Source organism: Hippoglossus stenolepis, chromosome 3 (genome assembly GCF_022539355.2).
Source record: "Hippoglossus stenolepis isolate QCI-W04-F060 chromosome 3, HSTE1.2, whole genome shotgun sequence".
In the NCBI taxonomy this organism is placed as follows: domain Eukaryota; kingdom Metazoa; phylum Chordata; class Actinopteri; order Pleuronectiformes; family Pleuronectidae; genus Hippoglossus; species Hippoglossus stenolepis.
In genome coordinates this window covers 17,327,604-17,350,680 of record NC_061485.1, presented here as the reverse complement: position 1 = coordinate 17,350,680, position 23,077 = coordinate 17,327,604, and the positions used below count along the sequence as shown (strand labels likewise).

The 23,077-nt window shown below is 41.7% G+C and overlaps 1 protein-coding gene across 1 annotated transcript in view; it reads right to left on the bottom strand.

Moving 5' to 3' along the window:
• LOC118104461 (retinoic acid receptor gamma-A) overlaps window positions 1-10,163 on the bottom strand; it is a 36,246-nt gene extending 26,083 nt beyond the window's left edge. The window contains exon 1 of the mRNA XM_035151343.2: window positions 9,987-10,163. The gene's annotated coding sequence lies outside the window, so the exon portion shown is untranslated. The remainder of the gene's footprint in view (window positions 1-9,986) is intronic.
• Window positions 10,164-23,077: the final 12,914 nt, after the last annotated feature.

Below are 23,077 nucleotides of genomic sequence, written 5' to 3'. Positions count from 1 at the left end.
AAAAAACATGGCGGCCTCCATAGAGAGGACCCGCTCCCAATGTAGATATAAAGTATTTAAATATAAAAGGCCCATTCAAGGGTAAATAAAACAACAAATTGTACAATTCATATGCAACACGCTAGTGAAAACATCACTAGGATTTTTTTTATGGTCAGTTTCTGCCAATAGATCCCTTTCACCTAAATCCTACACACTGGACCTTTAACTTTGTGCTGCGGTTGAATTGAACACAGTTATAATGATGTCTGTTTCTAATATTCAGTTTATCCTTAGTGGGAAAATCAGGGTGAAAAAAAATCGGACATTTTTGCTGCTATTATTAGAGCTGAGCTGTTCTACATACTCTGGTTACAGTGGATGTTTCTTTCCCTCACACATATTACACATTCACACACAAAGCCACACAGTCAGCGCAGTGAGCGAGTGTTGTTTTTAAAGCCACATTTCTCATATTGACATATTTTCTCTAATTGCCTGGCTCTGCTGTGGTTTCTCTTCGCTGCGACGGCCAGCCGTGGAGAGTCCCTGCAACTGTTACCTCAAAGAACTTTTGTCTGTGACGATCAAAAACTGTCAAACACAGTTTGTGTGGGGTTTAAAAAAAGAAGTCTGCCACTGGTCTGGTGTGGACTGGTCCCCTCTTAAAACATCCATATGCTTACACACGCTTCCCTACAATCAGAACACAGGTACACACAAGCACGGACATGCAGGCCGCAGGAGTAAACGCACGCAGATGTTCTGTGACTTTAATCATGCTCATGGGCAAGTAATCAGCAGAGAACACGCAGCGTCGGTCACACACACTGAAGCACCACTGAAAGCTGCAATTGACCTTGAAGAATGAAAGGAGTAAATACAGGACGGAGAATCCTTCCACAGAGGCCACGTTTGAGTTAGATTTAAAACCAATCAAATTCAAACGACCAAAATCACTGGTATGAAAGCCAGATGTATAAAAAGGACCGGGATGGAGAAAGAAGAAAAAAATTAAAGTGTCGAAAGCTGAAAAAAGTCTATGGAAAAAGATGTAAGGGGAGAGAAAGCGAGGGAAAGAGCACGGGAGGGAGTTTGGAGCATCTGGCGGACCATGTGTAAGAAGTGCACAGACCTATTAATTAGATCCACACTGGAAGCTGGATTAATAAGAGAAAGAAAGTGTGGTGAGGCAGCGTGGGAGGAGGCAGCGAAGAAACAGGCCGAGTGCTCGCAAAAAACATACATAAAAATAAAGACACAGCTTTATATCCACTGATAAACTATGAAATAATGTGCGGCCGAGCCAAGGAAAGGTTTCTTTCTCTCTAATGAGTAACCCCCCCCCCCGCTCTCCCTCCAGGGGGAATACACCTTGGGTAGGGCAACAAAAGCTGCGCTGTGTCTCTGGGCCTCCAAGCCTCAATGCTGCTTTTATGAGACCTGGCTGGGTGAGGTCAGACTGGGTCACCTGGTGCTGGTCCTGCTGACACACAAACACACCAACGCACCAACACACACACAACCAATGCCCTGTTTTTTTTTTTCTTTCCAGAGTATGCCGATTAAAAACAGCTTCGGTGTAAAAACGATCGGGGCTTTCCGTCTCCCTGTGTTTTCCAACAAACCACGACACACTGTCAACTTTTCTCGTTTTCACACAAATCACAACCAACAACACTTTTAGCAACTGCTTCACTGTGTTTGACGCATTGTCGCTGCAGCTGTAAAAATCTTCTAGACCAAATTGAAAAAAAATGTTTTCTCCTTTTTGAATAGCATGTTTTAAGTGCTTATTAGGAGCATCATCTGGATCGAGTTAGGCTGGGTGTAAATGTGAACTTTATGGTTTTTCCAACCCAAATCAGCTTTAGGTCACAGTTATGAAAGGACACACACACACACACAAACACACACACTTACACACACAAAGAAAGAGAGAGAGAGAGAGAGAGAGAGAGAGAGAGAGAGAGAGAGAGAGAGAGAGAGGAGGCCCTTCACACTGTGCTGGTTCATTTTCACAAGGTCGTTCATGTGAAAACGACCTGTGTCCAGTATTTTAGGAGACCACAACTCCAAATGTACAATATGAAGCTCAGATTTCCTCTCGGCCACTTTGACACATTTTACTTAATCACACAGCGTACTTGTGACACATGCATGAGTATACGAGAGCTCTGTAGGACACGCCAAATGTTATATGTAGCTTGTAAGTGACCGAGGTCTGTGAAATGTGATGCTGCCACCATTAAATAAATACATAAAAACATTTTTTTTTTCAGGATCACTGGGACAGAACGGATCATCCACTTTGTTTAATAGAGAAAAGTGCTGCACACACTGTAGATGCCCTGTATATGTGTGTGAATGGGTGAATAGCATAACTGTACTGTAGAGCACCTTCAGTGGTCATCAAGACCAGAAAAGTATTATATTAATACACTGTTTACCGTATTGAATGCATAAGAAGAAAAAAAGCGAAATCGTTTTTTTCTTTTTCCTGTTTTAACCATTTGTCAGAAGTGGGACACACGCAACCTGACTCCATTTACGCCTGGTATTGATATGCATCTCATATCCAGATTGTATCTACATATACACCTTTTATTCATTCATGTCTGCAGTGTCAACATCGAGATCCGATCGAGACGTGATCGCTCTGTCCAGCAGCGTCCTCACATCCTCCTTTCATTTGCATGGATCCATAAACAACAACTCCTAACTCACTTGTCCCAGTGCATTTTGCAAACACAAGTGGGCCAATTACTTCAAATGGAAATGAAGTGCTATTAGTAAGATTTTGAAACTCACTGTTTAGCCCTAATCACTTTCCCTGAATGTTAACTGGCTATTTGACCGTGTTAGACTTAATTATTAAATGTAATTGATGCGTACAGAATCGGGAACACTTCTGCCCCTGTGTGAAGTAAAGGTCATCCAGATCAAATCGTGCATAATGACTATTTACACACAGGTTTATTCATGTCACAGCGAGTAATTAATAAACAGGATTTACTACAGCAACAAGGAAAACAACCGCAGCCTGTGGACTCCTCCTGCACAGCTGCCGTCAGCAGTGCACATGGTGCTTTGCAAAAAAAGGAAAAACTAAATTGTGAACTAGATTTCTCCTTGTGAGGATGATTTGGAATCAGATTGACTGCAGGTGGAGGCGTGAAACAGAGGCCTTCAGCTGAACAATTTATTTAGGTTAAAAATGAGGCTGAAAGATCCTGCATATGAACGCTTGCGCAATCGGAGCCAGCCAATAGCGGCTGGGGGGGGGGGTGCAGCTGGCAGTAGCGAGGTCTCGTCGAAAAACGCTCTCGGCCGATCACAAATTGGTCTCAGTTAGTTTCACCACATTTTTGTATCATCAAAATAACTGATGAAAACAAAACTTAATGGAAAAATAAGCCCCAGATGGTGTCACTGTCACAATGACCGAAACCATCTTTGAGAAAATGTAACATGTAGTTTGACTTTGTAGTTTGGTCCATGTCCCAGTCACCAACACGGGTCAGGGGGTTTATGACCTACGCTGCAGCCGGCAGCCAGGGTGTGATCGAGATACTTATGTCATATCATCCATCTTTATATACGGCCCATGCTTGTACCCAATAGACCAATCTATAATCACCAACAGATGATGGTAACTAACACATGATTGGTTGATTAATTGCTTGCTTGCAGAGGTCAAAACTATTAGATCTATTGCACTATGGGAACTTTTTTAATTATACCCGACTTTAGGAATTTAGTTGGAAACATTTTTAATACAAACGTAAATTGATCTATGGGGGAAAAAAAGATGAAGGGTTTAAGAGGTATATATTAACATTTTCCAGTAACACAGAGTAGGTCAGGGTGGAGCCGGTGGTACAGGAAGGTGACAGAGCTCCGTGATGCTTGGGGGAACTCCTGTTACTACAAACTGCAACCAGAGGGTATGAACACTGGGCTCCACATCACATAATAACGCCCTTTATTTTGTGGGAACATGTGGTTGATGAGTGTGCGCAGTGTAAGCGGTGTTAGCATTTCAGATGGATTACATGATGATGTTTTTCTGTACTAAAAAGTGTCTTTTTTGTCTTAGCCCAGTTAGAGTGTGAACACTTGACTAAGACTAAAAACAAAAAGTGTTTATTTGATGATAAACACACTTTGATCCTTTGGAGTGAGAACAGGCCACATGAACCAAAAACGTCTGCACTTTAATTTTCTGAACTGTGTTAATAGAAATTCAAAAAAGGTGTTTGTTTTTTTCCCATCCAACTATTTGGTCGTGTTTCTGTTTCATACTTGAGCGTAAGTATGTTTCATCCAGAGTGAAGTGAGTCAGCTGGAAACTAGGCGGCCATTAATAGAGCTTATGGCTCTTTGGGCTTGTTGTTCTTTTGTGGATATGTGATTTATTATTATTCCTCAGCCAAGAAGGTTATGTTTTCACCCCTGTCTGTGTGTCTGTTGGTTTGTGTGTTTGTGAACAGGATGACACAAAAACTACCAGACGCATTACCACGAATCTTGGCTGAAGGATGTGGTATGGGTCGGGAAAGATCTCATAAATTTTGGTGCACATCCGGGTCAGCGGCGGATCCAGATTTTTGTCTTTCTTTCATTAACATTGTGAGAAAGAGCGTTATGCAACATTTTCATTGGTTTCTTTGAGAATAATTCATGGATCTTGTTGAATGAAAAATCAGGCCTGATTAGGGGACTGATATATAATAGGTGTGTGCAATTTGGTGTGGATCCAAATAAAAATCTGTATCTAGTGAATTAATCTGCAATTCTTTCTCATTTTTCTGAAATCTATTCATCATTTTAAAATCAACATGAAGCAATGAATCAAGTTTTTGTCATGCTTTAGTTGCAGAGCAGATGACGGGTTATGGTTTTGTTCCGCTTGAACATGCAGAGCCATTAATGTGTGATAGTGGGAAAGAAGCCAAGACGACAAACTTAAATACAATGTCTGTATTTCATGACGCCTATGGAGCCGCAGAGTAGACTACAAAGACAGAGTCTGAGTGGAGATGAAGGCTACGAACTAAAAACAGCCAAAAGCAAGTAAAACCATGACTTCAGCCGGGACTGTCCCTGCTGAAGTTGTTGTAAACCATAAAACCCACAATCGAATCGGCCTTATTCAGAGAATGCAGCCAGGGGATGAGCTGTGCTGAACACACCAAGCAGAAAATACACATTCTGACACACAGAAACCATTAGGGAGGAGAAGAAAACACAGGCTCCGTCACCCACAAACAACATAATTAGATTTTCCAACAAATGACCATCCAATATTTCATGTCAGACTAAACGTCATTTGAGGAGCACAATTATTGCGGGGGCCATAAAGCACCAGCGTCTGACAGATATCTTATAGACCGCAAAAATCTTTCTGGCATTGGTAAACACATATGTCCAATTTATGCACGCAATTATGTCGCCGGCCTCAGTCAGGGATGTACAAACATTTAAGGCGTCTTTCAGAATAATTGCCAGAAAATCATCATATTAAAAATCATTTACAGTAAATCACAATACTCTGCATTTTGGGAAATACCCTTATTTGCTTTATTTCGCTTGGATGAGATGATTGACGTCACTTTTGGGTCTGTGCAGGGCCTTATGCGAAAGTAATTATTATTTACCATACAGACACAAGCGTGTTATCGATGTCCTCATCTAACTCTCACAATCGAATAAGCATATCTCTGAATATGTCTGACGACGACTTTAATTTTACTCTAGAACTTGAAATTGAACTTCGGTCTTCATTCTTCACTTCAGGCCACAGTACAACTCGTAAAATAGAATTACAGTACATCCGCTCGCTTAGAAAAGTTTATGGACTCAATCTCTGTTCCCAGAAAAGAAAATTACAAGAGGAACCATGTGTTCAACTATAACAGCATTCTTTTTTTAATATAAAAAAAAAAAATCTGAATCAAACGGTTTATAAAGACATGAGGATCTGATGAGAAAGATCTTGTACAATTTGAACTTTACACATTTTTAAACCATGATATGTGCTGTAGTCTTGTTACCTCCTTGTCTGCACTTGTTTGTTTTTCAGCAGAATTACGCAAAAACTACTCAACTGAGTGGAGGGGTGGGACGAAGGTGAAGAAAGAACCCATTCGATTTTGGTGTGGATCCAGATCAGGGGCTGGATCCTGAATTTTTCTTTGGTGCATATCCAAATAAAAATGTGAATGTAGTGACTGTTAGACCTTCTTTGTTAGCAGGATTATGCCAAAACTACAGAAACGATTTCCATTAAATTTTGACGAGGGGTGAAGCATGGCTCAAGAAAGAATCTATTACATTTTTATGTGGATCTGGATCGGGGGTTGGATCCGGAATTTCTACTTCACTTTATTGTGAGATTGTTTTTTTTTTGCAACATCTTCATGAATTTCTCTCAAGAGAATAATTCATGATAAAAAAAAACCCTTGTGGAGGCGTGGGGCATGACTCAAGAAAGAATTTAAATGTGGTTTCATGAGGGGACTGTTGGGCCTTGGTGGAGGAGGTATGCACTCTACTGTGTCATAATAGCTGTGAATTAGTTTTATGGGTTTTTGTCATGTGAAGTGATTATGACCAAATAAAGAGTTGAAACAGTTAATCCATTAATCAATTAGCTGATGAACCTTTGAGCAAAAAAGCAAAGAATTCAACGTTTTCATTTGATTTCTTGTGAATATTTTAATATTTAATAATTAGGTATCTTTAGATTAACATACAATGTGAACATGTCAGGTGATGATAAACATTTTTTTCTTATAGACCAATGGGCCGACCAAGATGTCATGGGCACCAGAAAGCATCACTTGACTCTCCTCTAACTCACAGCTTAGGTTTTGTGCGCAGATTTGAGCTACCAACGATACTTGGAATAACACAGTGTGAATTCTGTGTGAGCAGTGCTAATGGGGATGATGTTGACGATGGTAATGTTTCATAAAACACACAGTGTTGCCATTATGTGGCGCCGACCCTGTGGGCTGCCGAGGGTCCACAGGTTGGAGCCAGGGGTCAGCCCCTGTCGCTCCAGGCTCAGCGGCCTGGACAAGGGTCAGGCCTAATTGAAGCATTTTGGTAGGCAGCTTTTCATTTAGTATTAAAGCGAAAAAGAGAGTGTAACGACTGGCTGAGCACCCCCAACCACACGCGCACACACACACACACACACACACACACACACACAAGCTCAATCTCTGCTCCACACAGAGGATTAGTGGTGTGTTTAAAGGACTTTTAGCCTTCGCTGAAGAGCAGCCCCGGGCCTCGATTAAACACACTGAGAAGCTCTTTGGACACACTGAGACACATCCAGCCTTGAGTTTTCTAAAAAGTGCAGTGAAAGCAACATTGAATGTTACAAGTCACATCCAATTCTCTGAAGCCAATTGGGCACGTCGGGTCCAAACCGCAGCCAGTGCACGGCTCTCACCAAACTTTCTCTAAATAACTCGGAAGACAATATGTAACTCTGCAGAACAAGAAAAGATTTGTGTCCTCTGCTCTCAAAGTCAAGTAAGAAAACGCTTGCTTCTTTGTTTTGGAAGTTCCCCGTTTCCATTTATATGTGGCGAGCAAGAGAACAACCCCCGTACAAAATCAAACTCAGCTGACGAGGGCCAGAAAAGAAGGTGGAGGTTTTTTTCAATATATACATACAGAGGAAATAAAGAAAGAAAGACGTCAGCAAGAAAGAGGGGAAAGAGAGGGAGAGAGAGTGGAGCCAGACATCCTCCTCAGCCTGAGGGGCTGTCATTCTTTAAAAGTGTTGAGAACAAAGATGAGACTGCAGAGCGGTTAGAGGAGTTTTTATCCAACACACCCAAACACATGCACATGCAAGCACACGCAAACGTTTCTGGAAGTCTCTTCACTGAATGACGAAACCAAAAAGGGGGAAAGTAGGATTTAACTAAGAGCAGATGCATCCACCCTAAATGTTCCGATTCTAAAAGCTGAAATAAAAAAGAGCTCACTCAATAGCCAACACTGTGGGGAAGTCCACTGACAACAAAGTGATAAATAGCCGTCCAATCAGAGGAGAAGAAGGGGGTTATATTTAGCGAGTCTACCACTCTCCTCCAGAATGTGATCTCTGACATAGTATGCATTGTTTACACCCAGCTGTTTATGCTTTGCTTTGCTATGTGTTCCTGCGGACGCGCTCATAAACACTCTGCGAGACATAAAGGAAAATTGATCTGAAATAGACTTGACAAGAGTCTGTTAGAAACGCTCACACTGCACAGGGTGGCGTGGTGCGACCGCTGGGCAATATGATGTCAGCGGGCGGACGCAGGCAGCTCAGCTCAGGTCAGCTCGGGATGCAGCAGATGAATCGCATCTTAATCAAAATCAATCACGCGGCGGGGTTTAAATGGAAGATGTCGCACAAAGGGAAGTGATTCACACGTGTATAAAAGGAGCTTGTGTTTCAATATGATTGGGGTCAGTAAGTTTATTCACACACACACACACACACACACACACACACACACACTTGGCAAGAATAAACTTTTCATCTTTCATCTCAAAGGGTCGACCTTGTCTGATCTGACCTATTTTTTTGATTTTTTCGATTTCTTTCATACATTTCTTGGATGGATAAAAAGTTTTGGTTATGGCGCTCACAGTGTTTTAAAATCAGTTTTTAAACTATTCAGCAGCGTCACATCTTTCCAGAAAAGTATCACAGTAACTCTCAATTAATCCAGGGACAGTTTCCCTGGTGTGTTTCTTCATTAGAGAGTTCCAATCAAAATTGTTTCCAACCTTTCAACCCCACCGGATCACATGGATCACACACACACACACACACACACACACACACACACACACACACACACACACACACACACACACACACACACACACACACACACACACACACGAGCATTTGCATTATGGGTACTTCTTTGTTGTCCCCATAAGGAACACAGGTCCCCACAACATGTGCAATAACTTGAACACACTCACAATGCAAAGCAGCAGAGATGAGACACACAGCAGATTGTCTTCTGATCTCCGGAGTAACCTATTTCAACGTTTCCATCGCACTAATGTCACTGTGTGGATGGAGACCTGTTTACATAAGGTTGAAGCAGATGAGGGAGTGAGTGTGTACACACTCAGGTATACCAGACCCACTCCGCCATTCGGGATGTCGATTGAGTGATCCATCAAGTTCGACAGCCAGCTGCGACTTTGTCTCGTGTTGGAAAACGGCCTGAGACGCTCGCAGCAGCAGACACACAGATGTGAGCGACTATCTAAACCAGTTTGCAGCGGGTTGTATAGTAACGTCCCCTCTTATTGATGTCATTCTTTGTAATCTGGGGGATTCCAACATCCATTTTTAACTGGTTTCAGCCGTTCAGCAAATCAGAGCTAATGAAGTCAGGGATAAACACAGAGATGAGTCTGATGGAGGCACATGGATGGATGGGCAGAAAGAAATGAGGACACACACACTCACACACACACACTCACACACACACCAGCACAAGCCTTCATCTCCTCACATGGAGCAGCCCCAGAGTACATTCATGTGCCGATCAGCTTTCATTCCCTTCCCTTCGCTGTTTCTGTTGTTCTTTCTCCCTCGCTCGAAATCTCTGTTCTCAATTAAAGCTGTCCTCAGGAAACTCAATCTCTGCACTCATGCTTTCCCAGAAAAAAAGAAAAAAAAGACACACACACACACACACACATAAGGGGGGAGAGAGAGAGAAGACACACACACACACACACACACACACACACACACACACACACACACACACACACACACACACACACACACACACACACACACACACACACACACGTCTCACTCAAGCTCTGACATGTCCTCTGTCCGTCTGCTTCTTCCTCACACACACACACACACACACGCATTGCCAACACTCTGAAGTTATAGGAAAAAGAAGATCTCAAAAAAACAAAAAGGCTTCTGGACGAGCACAACTTACCAGAGCTGGGATGTGACGGACGCCCTGGGTGCTGCTGAGCGAGGGTGGTTGAGAGGAGAAGTGAGCTGAGAGTAGTAGCTGTGTTTGTCAGTCAGAAGTCCCTCTCACAGTGACGAGAGAGCTCAGCCTGTTGCATTCCGCCTCCCTCTCCTTTTCCAGTCTCTCTCTTTCTCTCTCTCTCTCTCTCTCTCTCTCTCTCTCTCTCTCTCTCTCTCTCTCTCTCTCTCTCTCACCAACACACACCCTCTCTCTCTCTCTGTCTCTCTATCTCTCTCCTCCTGAAATCATGTGTACTTTGATTCACAAACCCTGCCTCTGTCACGTGATCCAACACTTCAAATATACAGCACATTTTTTACCAGCCACAGAATGCCCGAAGGAAGGGAAAACAGGGTCCAGAAAGCTTAGGTTTCAACTTGCTGCCCACCCCCTCTCTTTCCCTCTCTCCCTCTCTTTCTCCCTCTCTCTTTCTTTGTCTCACAGTCTCTCTCTTCACCTCCGTACTTCCACACTGTACCGTCAGTCAACGCTCCTTTGTTGGATTTCAACTCGGCGACTGTTTGTTTTGAATTTCTAAATATGCTTCTCCTCTACTCACCGTCCAAAGATAGGCCTACACTTACACACACACACACACACAAAACCTCACACAGGTAAATGGTGCATGCACAAACACACACACACACACACACACAACTGCACTAATGAAACAGCCATTAACTCGCATACACAAACACACACATGCTGCAGAGGGCTGCACACCTTTGGGGATATCAGTATCAGCTCTTGGCTTTCGCGCCGTGTTTACAATGCATCGACTTTGGGACTGTGGCCAAACCCATGTGGGAGTCCAGGGGCCTGGGGCCAATCAGGGGCCCTCAATGCTTCACTGTGACTTCATTTGACTGATGGGAAAGAAATAAACCTTCTCTGGATAAGTGTCCCAAGGACCCAAGATGATACAAACAATAACTTCAACAGTGGAACTGCAACATTTAATATGATTAAATGTAAATGTATGTTATTAAATGTATGAAATAAGATATAAGAATAAATGAATACAAATAAACAATTAAATAAGAATAATATTAAGAATAAGAGTAAGAATTACTGTGTAAAATATGAAGTATATACCAATCGACAGTACAGATATACTCTGGGAAAATCACACAGCCTGGTATATATGTTAGGCGACCACATTAAATCTCCAAAATGTAAATGACCATGAGCTGTTTTCCATCTTGCCTGTAGCCTGAGAAATACAAAGAGCCATTCACCCAGCACCTTTAAATCAGTTCAAGTGGACTTTTCTTCCTCCTACAGGATTTTCCTAAGCAAATCAACCCAGCGGTTTTCTGGTAAGGAAGTATTTAGTGGAGATACATTTGATCCGTGATGAGATCAAACCTGGCCAGTCTGCCCCCGAGGGCCCGAGGTACCTGCCGCTTCATGTCAGAGATAAAACTGTCTGCGGCTGTCTCACTCACGGCCTCAGTGGCAAATCTGACTAACGTACGGGTCGAGTGACGACAGCTCCAGTCAGCACAGGTCACCTTCCAAAACAAGAGCCAACACAAAAGCCTTTTCTCTTTACCTCCACTTTGACTGATTAATAAGGTTTTCAAACTTTAATGAACTGTTTTGAATTCATCTTAGAGGTAGGGTTGGTTATTTGATTCTGAAACACTTTTTATCTTATTTGTTGAAACCCTCTTCACCTACTGGAAGCCGTCAGTAAATAAAGTGGTCTGAAAGAAAGCCTCTGTCTGTGGCCCTCGTAGGACTGTAATAAACCCAACCAAATGATTGGTTGGTTTACCCGTCTGTCACTTACCAACCTGCCTGCCCGTGCTCTCACTGTGCATGAGTGAAGTCTTCAGCTGGACAGACAAACACCACTGAAGCAGAGACGACAGCCAAAAAGTAAGCAAGAGAGTCACGGAAAAGTCGTCTACCCGCAGTTGCCAGTGCACGCTCATGTGTTTTGGGGTTGTAGCTTTGACGAGAGGGCCGATGGGAGGGGCTAGGATGTATCTGTTGCATATTTTCACAGTGTAGCCTGCTCTTGCTATCTTTTCCAGGATTACCAACCATAGCTTTCAGTGCATTATTTATACAGTCTGTCCAAAAATGGTTGAAGAAAAATCCAACTCTTCTGTTGACCCCAAAAACCAAGACTGTCACTAAGTAGAGCAGATACCATCCTTCCACCAGGTTTCGTGGTAATCTGTCCAGGAGTTTTTGTTTAATCTTGCTCACAAACACACAAACAAAACAACCAAGCAACAAACTGACCGGGGTGAAAACATCGTCTTCTTAGCGGAGGTAAAAGTGCTTGAAAATGTTACACTTTCATATTTATATATTCACTTGAATAATTTAATTAAAACCAAACTGTACACAGGCCTTTTGATCTTTTGCAAACAAACAAATGAATAAATAAATAACAAATATGTTTCTCTTCAGTGATGTAACATGTGTTTTTAATAGAAGAACAAAGGAAATGGTCAGGATGGGACTTCATGTATAAATATGAGGGTGATATTTTTTCTCTTCTTACTACTTCACTATCTTCATTTAATACACAGAGTGTCATATTTAACTAATACACTATTACAGAATGATGACTGTAATAAAACCATTGAGCGTACAAAACACACAGTGCTGCTGGTGTTGTCATGTTGTCATCAAGCCTCAAGACTCCGATCACACTTGTTGATCACTTTGCCAACAAAATACAAATGTGAGAAGCGTCACATCACATGTCCTGCATGATGCTGTGAGCATCTGGGTTGGTGCCACACTTGCAGCAACAGTGTCAGCGAGAGGGGTGAAAGGTCAGCGCTGTTTGTGTTTCTGTGTCAGGGAAATGCGCAAAGAGGAGGGGACCGTGTGTGACATCTGGCTGAGTGTGAAAGAGGCATTTGTGTATTTCTGACTGTATATCTGGCGGACGATAATAAGCATCCTCTCTTGCACATGCGTCCACACGTCGACGCAGGCACCCACACACACACACACACACACACACGCACACACACACACACACACACACACACACACACACACACACACACACACATGCTTTCTCCCCTGCTTTTGTTTTGGTTTTGCATCAACCAACATCAAAACACATGGACACAGGGAGCAGATTAGGAACACGAGAGTGGCAGGTTAAGCTTTATCGGAGGCTGTGTCTGTGATAAAGAGGCTAAAGATGGACGGCACAGACGAAAGAAAGAACAAAGAAATGGAGGAAAACTGAGGAGAAAAAAAAAAAAGAGGGGAGCTCATAACTTTCTGCAGAGCTCGAAATGGGGCCCTTTTTGGCAGCGAGCAGTGGAGAAACCGCAGAATGGTGCGACTCTGGAATTGAGGGGTGGAGGAGGCAGAAGAAGGGGGGGGATGGCGGCGGTGGTGGGGGCAAGTCAAAGGACAGGGAAGCAGGAGAGTGAGAGAGAGAGAAAGAGAGAGCAGAGGGGAGGGAGAAGAAAAGAAAAGGGTGAAGGAGGACGGCCCAGACGGCAGGTTTTAATCAGCAACAGGCTGTTGGTAATGAGATCACTATCCCACTGCTCTCAGATTGATGTCATGTGAAGCTCTGCGGTGCACAGAGAGGCATGCGGAGGACGACAGGCATGCATGACAAGCTCGTGCACACACAAACACGGGAGCGTGCACGCAGAAAGGTAGAAGACAAAGAGTCACACTTATTATAAGGCTGGCCAATACCCATTAACTCATAAACATGGGCACACACAGGAAAGACACAAAGAACCTCTAACACGCCACAGCACCCTGCTGTTAATTTTCTCCAAGCGAGGGAAAGAGCTGACACAAATATAATCACACCCACACATACACCATAAACACATTTCAGGTCCCGGGGCTCCATTATGTCTTTTCTGTCTCTCAAACAGCGAAACATGCCTACACACAAAGAACATACTGTACCAGTGGTGAGGGTTGGCTAGACTAGCAGGCGGAAAAAAAGAAGGAGCAAAAGGAGGAGAGGCAATGAGGACTATACAGGGGAAGACGAGGAGGGAGAGAAAGGGAAAGGGGTGACACTCAAGGTAGCAGTTCAGTTCGGGGTTATAAAACTTTTAACGCATGAGCTGAGAAACTTGGGAGGTTGTGTTAAACCATGTGTGTGTGTTTGTGCGTGTGTGTACGCAGCACCACAACCAAATGTTCATTTATTAAAACGTGCCAAAGCAGATTTGCATGTTTGGTTTTGTTGGTGTTTGCGACTGTTGGTGTTTGGGGGCAAGTGGAGAGAAGGGGAAAGAAAAGAAGATGGAAAAGAAAAGAGGAGGTTGGATGGGGGTGTACATGTGCATCCAATGAACAGTGAATAGTTTTTCCTTTATAAATGTTCCCCAAAATTCAACCATGATGTCACCGTGAACCTGTTGTGAACTCAACTCTGTCAACTACCATTACTGTTCCACTGTGCGCTCTCTCCACCGCTTCACCCCGCTGCCTCTCCATCTCCATCCACTCCGTCCCCACGACGTAATCCCGGGCCTCCACTCCATCTCTTTGCCATACAGTGTTGTCTGGCTGCATTTTTCTTTTTTCGATACGACACACAACACACACACTCACAAACACACATTCACACACACCTCATAACCCAACACCCAAAACACACACACTAAGCGCTCACAGCCATTTGGAAAGTCTCTGGTATAACAAGGACAGTTTTAATCAGAACAAGCTGGCATATTTTGGCCAAGACCTGCACTTATGGTAATTCAATCAGAAAGGGAGGGGAGAAGAGGAGGGGAGAAACTGAAAAAGAGGGGCACAAGGAGGGTAGTGGAGTGTGAGACGGGGTGGGGGGGATAAGAAAAACAGAGGGAGGAAAAAGGAGACAGTGGGCGGATGGGAGGGTGAGGTAGGGGTTGAGTGGTTGAAAGAGTTTGATCCACATGTGGAAGCCATTGTCTAATTACGGCAGATATGTATAAGTGTTACTGCCTGCAGGACAGATGGTGATTGGAGGGCGCACAGCTACACCAACATGAGATGACTGGATACGAGAGGGGAGGGATGAAGACAGGTAGTTGGTAGAGAGAGACGTGTCATGATGGCTCCACAATCATCTCCCTTTGCTTTCTCCTCAGCCTCGGACGCAGGCTTTATTCCCCATTTAGGGACCGCCATCCAATCAGCTCATTCAGAGGAGGCCAGCTTCAGCCTGCACCTCATCCCCAGATGAGGCAGATTTAGCTTTCTTTGTATCTGGAGGCTGGACAAGTTAGTCTGACTCATTCCAAAGATCACAAAATCCATCTACCAGCACCTTTAAAGTTCATTCATTAAGGGTGGTGATCACACAAGATGCAACCTATATATCCAACCTCCTATAATCAGCGCTCTCATCAAAACTATCTATCTATCTATCTATCTATCTATCTATCTATCTATCTATCTATCTATCTATCTATCTATCTATCTATCTCTACAACTATCTATCTATCTATCTATCTATCTCTACAACTATCTATCTATCTATCTCTACAACTATCTATCTATCTATCTATCTATCTATCTATCTATCTATCTATCTATCTATCTATCTATCTATCTATCTATCTATCTATCTATCTATCTATCTATCTATCGATCTATTGATCTATTCTACTCAATTCAATTCAATTCGAAGGAACTTTATTGGCATGGGATAGAGATGTTTACATTGCCAAAGCAAGTGTAAAAACAACATAAATGTACGTAGAAGAATTCTTACTGTGCTGTTTGAAATATATTTATATAAGTAATAAATAACTTATAATAAAATAGAAAAATTGGGATTTGCAGTTAAAAATACAAATACAAGTAGGTGAGAGCTATATAAACAGTACAATTTTTGTGCAGGAATACACATCTATCTATTTATCTATCAATCTATCTATCTTATCTGGCCTACATCACGTTTTACACTTGTGCATCAGACAGGCTACGCAGAAAATACACTGAAGGTTCTCAAACTTTTAAAAATGTATTAAAATAAAACTTTCAAAGAAAACATTTTTATTCCTAGCAGTTACACCTCTTGGAAGTAGGGGGTGCTACAGCCGCCTCAGCATTCCTAATCCGACGTTCTTGATTTGGTCCAAATGAAATGATTGGTTGTATATATTGCAGTCCTGCCAGGGCCACAGACAACAACTTGTTTTACTTTTCTTTTGTACCATTATACAGTGATGGCTATCAAGGACATGAAGAGGATTTAAATAAATAAGATAAAAGGTGTTTCTGAAACAAATTACCAACCCTACCTTTAATGGATAACATCTTGTTTGTTTAGTTAGTTCAAATATAACAACAGCAACGCACCATTTCACAAAGAGAGGTATAGTATGGGCCAGACTATTTCCAGTAACGCCCTGGAGTCTCAGCCGGTCCCAGACATATAACACAGAGGAATCAGCACATTACCACCTGTAAACAGGCAGATTTCACACAGATTAAACAAACAAGATTGAACATGTCAATTAATGAGCTTTAGAGGCACAAACAGAGCCAGGTTATTCAGTCTTTCTGCTAAGCTAAATGAAGCGGCTACAGGCTCCAGCCCCTTGTTTAAATTATCTTCTCATCTAACTTTTAGCGACAAAGCAAATAAGCACATTTCCCAAAAAACACTGAGCTACTCCTCTAAACCGAGGCGTGTTCCATGTTCCTCTGGTTTACACTAGAAGCTGTGGCATTTCACCGCATCGCATGACGGCCATGTAGCAAACAGAACAAGGCCAATGGGGAGACGTCACTGTATTATCACCTTGTATTCTTATATAATCTTTCTCTAGCCCACTGTGATCAACACCTCATCCATGTATACAGTGGGATTCATGCCAAGCTGTCATTATTTACATCTTCCCTAAACATGACTGAATTTTCTCCTCACGTTCCATGAATTATTCCCTGAGAAAATGGTGAAAGAGAAAAAGTGAAAAATCCCCTTTTTTAAAAACCTATTGGTGAAAGTGAAATAAAAATCCTGAATCCCCCCCCCCCCTTATCCAGATCTGCACCAAAAGTGTATTGCTTCTTCCCGGACTCATACCACATCCTTCCACCGAGTTTCAGGGAACAAGTTGTTTTTGTGTAATCCTGCTTACACACCAACAAACATGGACAGAGGAGAAAACATAACCTCCTTGTCAGAGGAAAACATCTGTCTACTCTGCTCTTGAAACGGCTCTCACCAAAACAAAACATTATTTAGCACTGAGGAGACTGCAGGGTTTTTTTTGTCCAAGAAAACGACTGTCAGTGTTGACGTCAGTGATCATAACCACAATGTTTAACAAACCTAAACCAAAGTTGTTTTATTGGACTGAACTCAACCCAGGAGGTTGTAGAATTCAAATTTAGATGCAGAAAAAAGTGTCGCCCACGGCAACAACACGACAAAGTAAAGATGGCATGGATTCACCAAACCAGGGGGAGAGATCTTTAGAAATTTAAAGAAAACACACAGGCATGGGTTAACAGCTTACACATATTGGGATAAGTAGCTTTTCCTTTTCAGACTGATTAACAAACATGGCACCAAAGGTTACACGAACACATCCGATTTCATGTGTTATTCGCCCTTATTGTCACTAACCAGTGTTTTCCCCTCACCCTGCCTCCACTTCCCACTGTAAAACAAAAGTCAATACATTAAACTGTTTGGATCCAGGTAGGATGGAGCTTCCGCCCTCAGGATAATCTGGCACCTCTTCACAGGAGGCCACCTGTCAGCAGATCTCAGCACATCTTGGCTGTCTGCCTGTCAGAAAATGTAAATGCCCTCTGGAGGGTGTACAGCGGCGAGTATTAGTCATATACACATCGTTTTGTTTTGCTGCAGGAGTCTCTGAATGCTGCTCAGTGTGTCCTAATGACCTATAAACCTTGAATGCTGCAGAGCAACGGCCCCAGGTATCGCAGCTCTGCACACAGGTTTGTTCTTTCTGTTTTATTCTGACTATGTTTTTGCACACTCACACAAATGAAAGTTAAGAAAAAAATCACTCCGGTGTAGGGGGACATAAAATGATGACTGTTTATGAGCATTACATCAGAGAGGGGATTTTCAGTGGGTTGCTCAACTCTGTCAAAATAAAAGCACAATTTCATTTGATTCATTTTCACTCGGTTTACTGGTTTGTTAGTGTTGCTACACGACTGGATAACAACACAAATCTACTAACTGAGCATTTTGTGTTGTTTGGGATCAAATTATATAGACCTTAAAATAGCATATATCATTAAATGTTATGTACAACACTTCATTTTGAGCCTTGTTCTGTTGACATTACCTGTATGCTATGGAGGTTATGATTTCACCTTTGTCTGTTTGATTGTTTGAAAGCAACATTACATAAAAACTACTGAAAGGACGTCCGCGAAAGTCAGGGAAAGGATGTGGTGTGGGTCAGGGAAGAATCCATTACATTTTGGTGCAGATCCAGATCAGGGGGTGGATCCAGGAATTATTTTCAGATTGCAAGATGGGACATTTTTGGGACATTTTCATCATTTTTACCAGGGAGTAATTCATGGAGCTTGATGAAAAAAAAATCTGGCATATTTAGGGAAAGAATATTGTGTGAATTTTGGTGCAGCTTGATTGACATTAAAGGGACTGTTGTGCCTCGGTGGAGGTCATTCTAGTTTTAGTATTGCATCTAATGATTTGATCTAATTGTCTAATACTCATCTTGTCCCATTCGAACCTGCGAGGCTATACTGCATTTTATTTGCAGGAGCATCCAGAGTGTGGAATGAACTTACGCCACGATGTGTTTAAATCCAGGTTTTGGATTTATACCTGCATGTTGCATATAACTGAAACAAACAGTGCAAGTGCAGAGAGCGAGCAGGATTTACTCCTTGACTCTGAAATCACATGTGTATTCACACTACACAGAGAAGCCAGGTTCTTTACAGAAACATCAGCCAACAACAAGTGCAACAGAAATGATGATGTCACTTATTCTTGAAAACTTCCCACATTAATAAGGTGAAACCAGCGAGAGCAGGTTTTCTGCTGACTTTAAATTCCCTACAGAATATTACAAGAAAAGGACACTGTCAACATACTATTAACGTGGCGGTCGGTAGTGAGTTTGTCATGGAGGAGAGGGCGGGTGATGGGGGATCGCCCCGGGCACAGATGGATTCATTCTCCCAAGTGCCACTTGGAGCGGTAACAATGCAGCAGCAGTAAGACAATATGTGTTGTAAAAATGTCATTTCCACAAGTCAAGTTGTGTTTTGACAACCACTTAAATACATGGAGTCAGCACAATGCAGGCACAGCTGCAGAGTTAGCTGAGGAGTTATTGAGGCTATTATTTTTATGGCCCTCCATATAACTCTAATTAGAGTGGCAGTGCTAATGTGCAGTATATCTAATTTTGTCCTCCCTGCATCTCTGAAATAAACGTATACATCCAACACGTATATACTGAAGAGCAGTGACGACAGAGACTTCAAAGCCTAACACAACACTGGGTTTCAACCTTGCAAGGACTTTAAAACCAGCGTAGCTACTTGCAAGTGAGCCTTTACATACATTTACTAATGCTAGCACTGCCACCTTGAGGCAAACAAATAGACCAGCATCTTAAATCTGTACTTAAACGTTTCTGGTCAACTTTTAATGTTGCTTTAATAGTCAGTGACAGTGAGATGACCCCAATGGATGAACACTCCAATCAAACATTTTCTTTAAAAAAAAAAAAAATCTACTTTTTTTTTTCCGTAAATAAACTGCTTAATGTTCCTGGACACAAGTTTTTCATTTGAAGGAATACGTCAAAAACAGTCAACAGCACAAACCACACGTCCCAAATATGTCTTCATGTCCAGACCTGATTCTTTGTTTGTTGCTATGTCACCAACAATAGACACATCTGTCTTCACCACCAGCACTGAGCTGCACAGCTTATGTTTAACCACAGAGAGGCAGTGCTCATTTACTTATTACATCTGTGATGAGTAGAGTGGGATTCAGGACCGGTGGTAAGAGGCAGCTCCTGAGGGGTTAGCGAAGCAAAGTAGAACGAGGGAACAAGGGAGGTGGACGCTGTTTAAAACTAAGAAATGAATATAAGAAAAACTATAAGAAATGGAGTTTTAAACAATCCAAGTTAATATAAAAACCTAATTAACTACTCTATTGTTCCTAGTGTGTCTAAACAAAACAAATTTATATGTATACTGTATAACGGGTGAGTGCACGGAAACATATAATTAAACTAATCTCAAGTGTTACAGAATTATATTTACTTTATATATATACCTGTGTTATAAAAACTGCATGTAATTTCCCCACATGCTTGAACATATCATTTCCATTTGGATAGTTAATAGTCTTAAACTACTATTTGTATATGCTGTTGTTTGCCTCAATAATAACAAAATATATTTATTGTTATTGTTTAATTATTCAAATTAAATGTGATTAAAAGTATTTTTTAAGTTGTTATTTTATGAATACCCCCATATAACTTGACCAAATTAGACAGTTTATAGAATGGTACTTTTTAAGATTCTCAAAGAGAGTAAACTTCTACATCCTCAAATCATTTAATTCAGTTAAATTGAATGAAAAAGAATTAAAGAGTCTCCTCTTCTATCAGCTGTTTCACGAGTCTTGTGCTGAGGATGAATGTGATGTCGAGGATTAACTTTAATGTATTTAGGGCATTTAGTAGTTTAAAATAGTTACATAAAAGTGCTGCACAGTCCAATTTCTGAGTTGATCACAAATAGTTTGAGGCTTTATTGCTATGGCGACACATACAAATGGAAGAAAACAATATTTTTGTAGAGACAAGTTATGACTTCAGTGTGGCTAAGAAACCTGCCAGACCTGCCGTGCCTCTGTATTAGATATTTGATGCCAAGAAAACTAGATAATTATGTAAGTAAAGGTTAAAAGAGAAAATACACATGTACAAGCAGGTCCTGCATTTACAAAATAAAAGTAGTCAGTGTCAAGTTATATTATTAGATCATTGGAATCACTACGCTGTGGCTGGCTGACGTGGAGCTTATCTACCTCATATACCGTTTAGTTCAGTCGGTTATAATGAATCATCTTTTACAAACAAGTCACATGTTCTTAATGTAAATCATTCATTTCAAATGAAACTGTAACTATAGCTAAGTAAATGAATGTAGAGGAGTAGACAGACTACATTGACTTTCCGCCTCTGAATGTCCCATGTTATTAACTCACTGCCCCACTTTCACCACAGTCATGTTGGCTCACAGCGTTACGAACATGTTTTATGTCCTGGATCATTACATCATTCTTGTTTACCAGTTAAGAAACATGTCGGATCACGAATTTCGATGAATGTTTTCGAAGCAAGAAAATATTAAAACAAAGATATCGTTGGAGATCCAAGTCAGAAAAATGTTGTGCATCATTTGATCCCTGTATGTGAACCTGATACAAGCAGCTGATGTTGAATTCTAGAGATTTTACATGTGACCTATTAGCCTAGTTCCCCACAAGTTGGAAAGCTGCAGTGAGGATGTTTTTATTTTTTTATCACTCAGCACCAACACCTGTCTGCAATAAGTTGTGAAGTAGAAAACATTCCACCACCACCACCACCACCACCAGCAGCAGCACCACCACCACCAGCAGCAGCAGCAGCAGCAGCCTCTGAGAGGATGAGCAACGTGACCTACATTGACTCCACTGTTACATGGCTGCCAGCTACAGGCCTCTGTTACTCTGCTTCCTGCGAGGACAGGCACATTTGGGCTATTTAATGATGATCGTGTTTGCACAAGCAGATTCTGACCTACATTCACTGCGTCTCCGCCAATATCCGCCGATATCTGAGCAAAAACACAATCTGTGGAGCGAGAGAGCGAGAAAGAGAGCGAGAGAGGGAGAGAGAGGGCGAGAGGTAAAAACGTGATGGCAGAGGAGGGGAGGAGAGGGGGGGGCGGTAGGAGTCACGGTGAGCACCGCCCCTTCCGCACGTGCCCTCTCCCTCAACCGAAGATCGTCTATGTTTGAACAGATGATCACAGACACACACACACACACACACACACACACACACACACACACGCACACACACACACACACACACACACACACACACACACACACACACACACACACGCACACGAGTCATACTGAGAATGTGGCGTTGGCCGACACGCATGCGCACTCCAAATACATGTTTATTCATCTAGACAGGCACGTGGACAGGCTCTAAAACGTACATTCACCTGAGGTTTTTTCTTTTCTTTTTCTGACTTATAAGTTTTTGTAATGATAGATAGATAGATAGATAGATAGATAGATAGATAGATAGATAGATAGATAGATAGATAGATAGATAGATAGATAGATATCTTATTAATGTATTTACTTGGATAATGACAATACAAAAAAGATGGGTCAGAAAAAAAATATAAAAATATATAGCATAAACTGCAATAGCTAAATTGACTATATAAATAATAAACACATATAAATACAATTAAATAGAAATTAAGAGTTTTTCCTCACTCCAGGGTTAAGGATTGTGATTTGTGAATACGGGCTATCAATTCAATTTGCTATCAATTAATCTTATATTATTATTATATGTATGGTTAATACAATTTCACAAATATTCTGTTTAATCTGGAGTATCAGAGGACTGATCGGATTACATGGATTGAGTGTAGTGATTGAGTGTTTACTGCAAAATGACCAATCTATACAAATATATAATAATATATTTATGAACAACATAATAATATATAAAGAAAATAAAAGCTTCCTCTGAGATTTAGAGTGTCCTCAGGCTCTCATTTCTCAGAGCTGTGAAGAGGATTTTTTACAAAGAATACTGCTTCTCTCCTGATCACTGAGTTTCCCAGTTCACAGCCCCATGACGAGCAGTCGACACAGTCACAGTCACATAACACACTGACACGCACAAAGGAGGGGGAGGCGTGTCCTAGCTCCGCCTCCAAACACCGCATTGTAAAGGCATTTTTTCAACTTCCAAGGTACGTCAGCCAAAACTTATGGGTGCAGGATTTTAAACAGCATCCGGACTTTG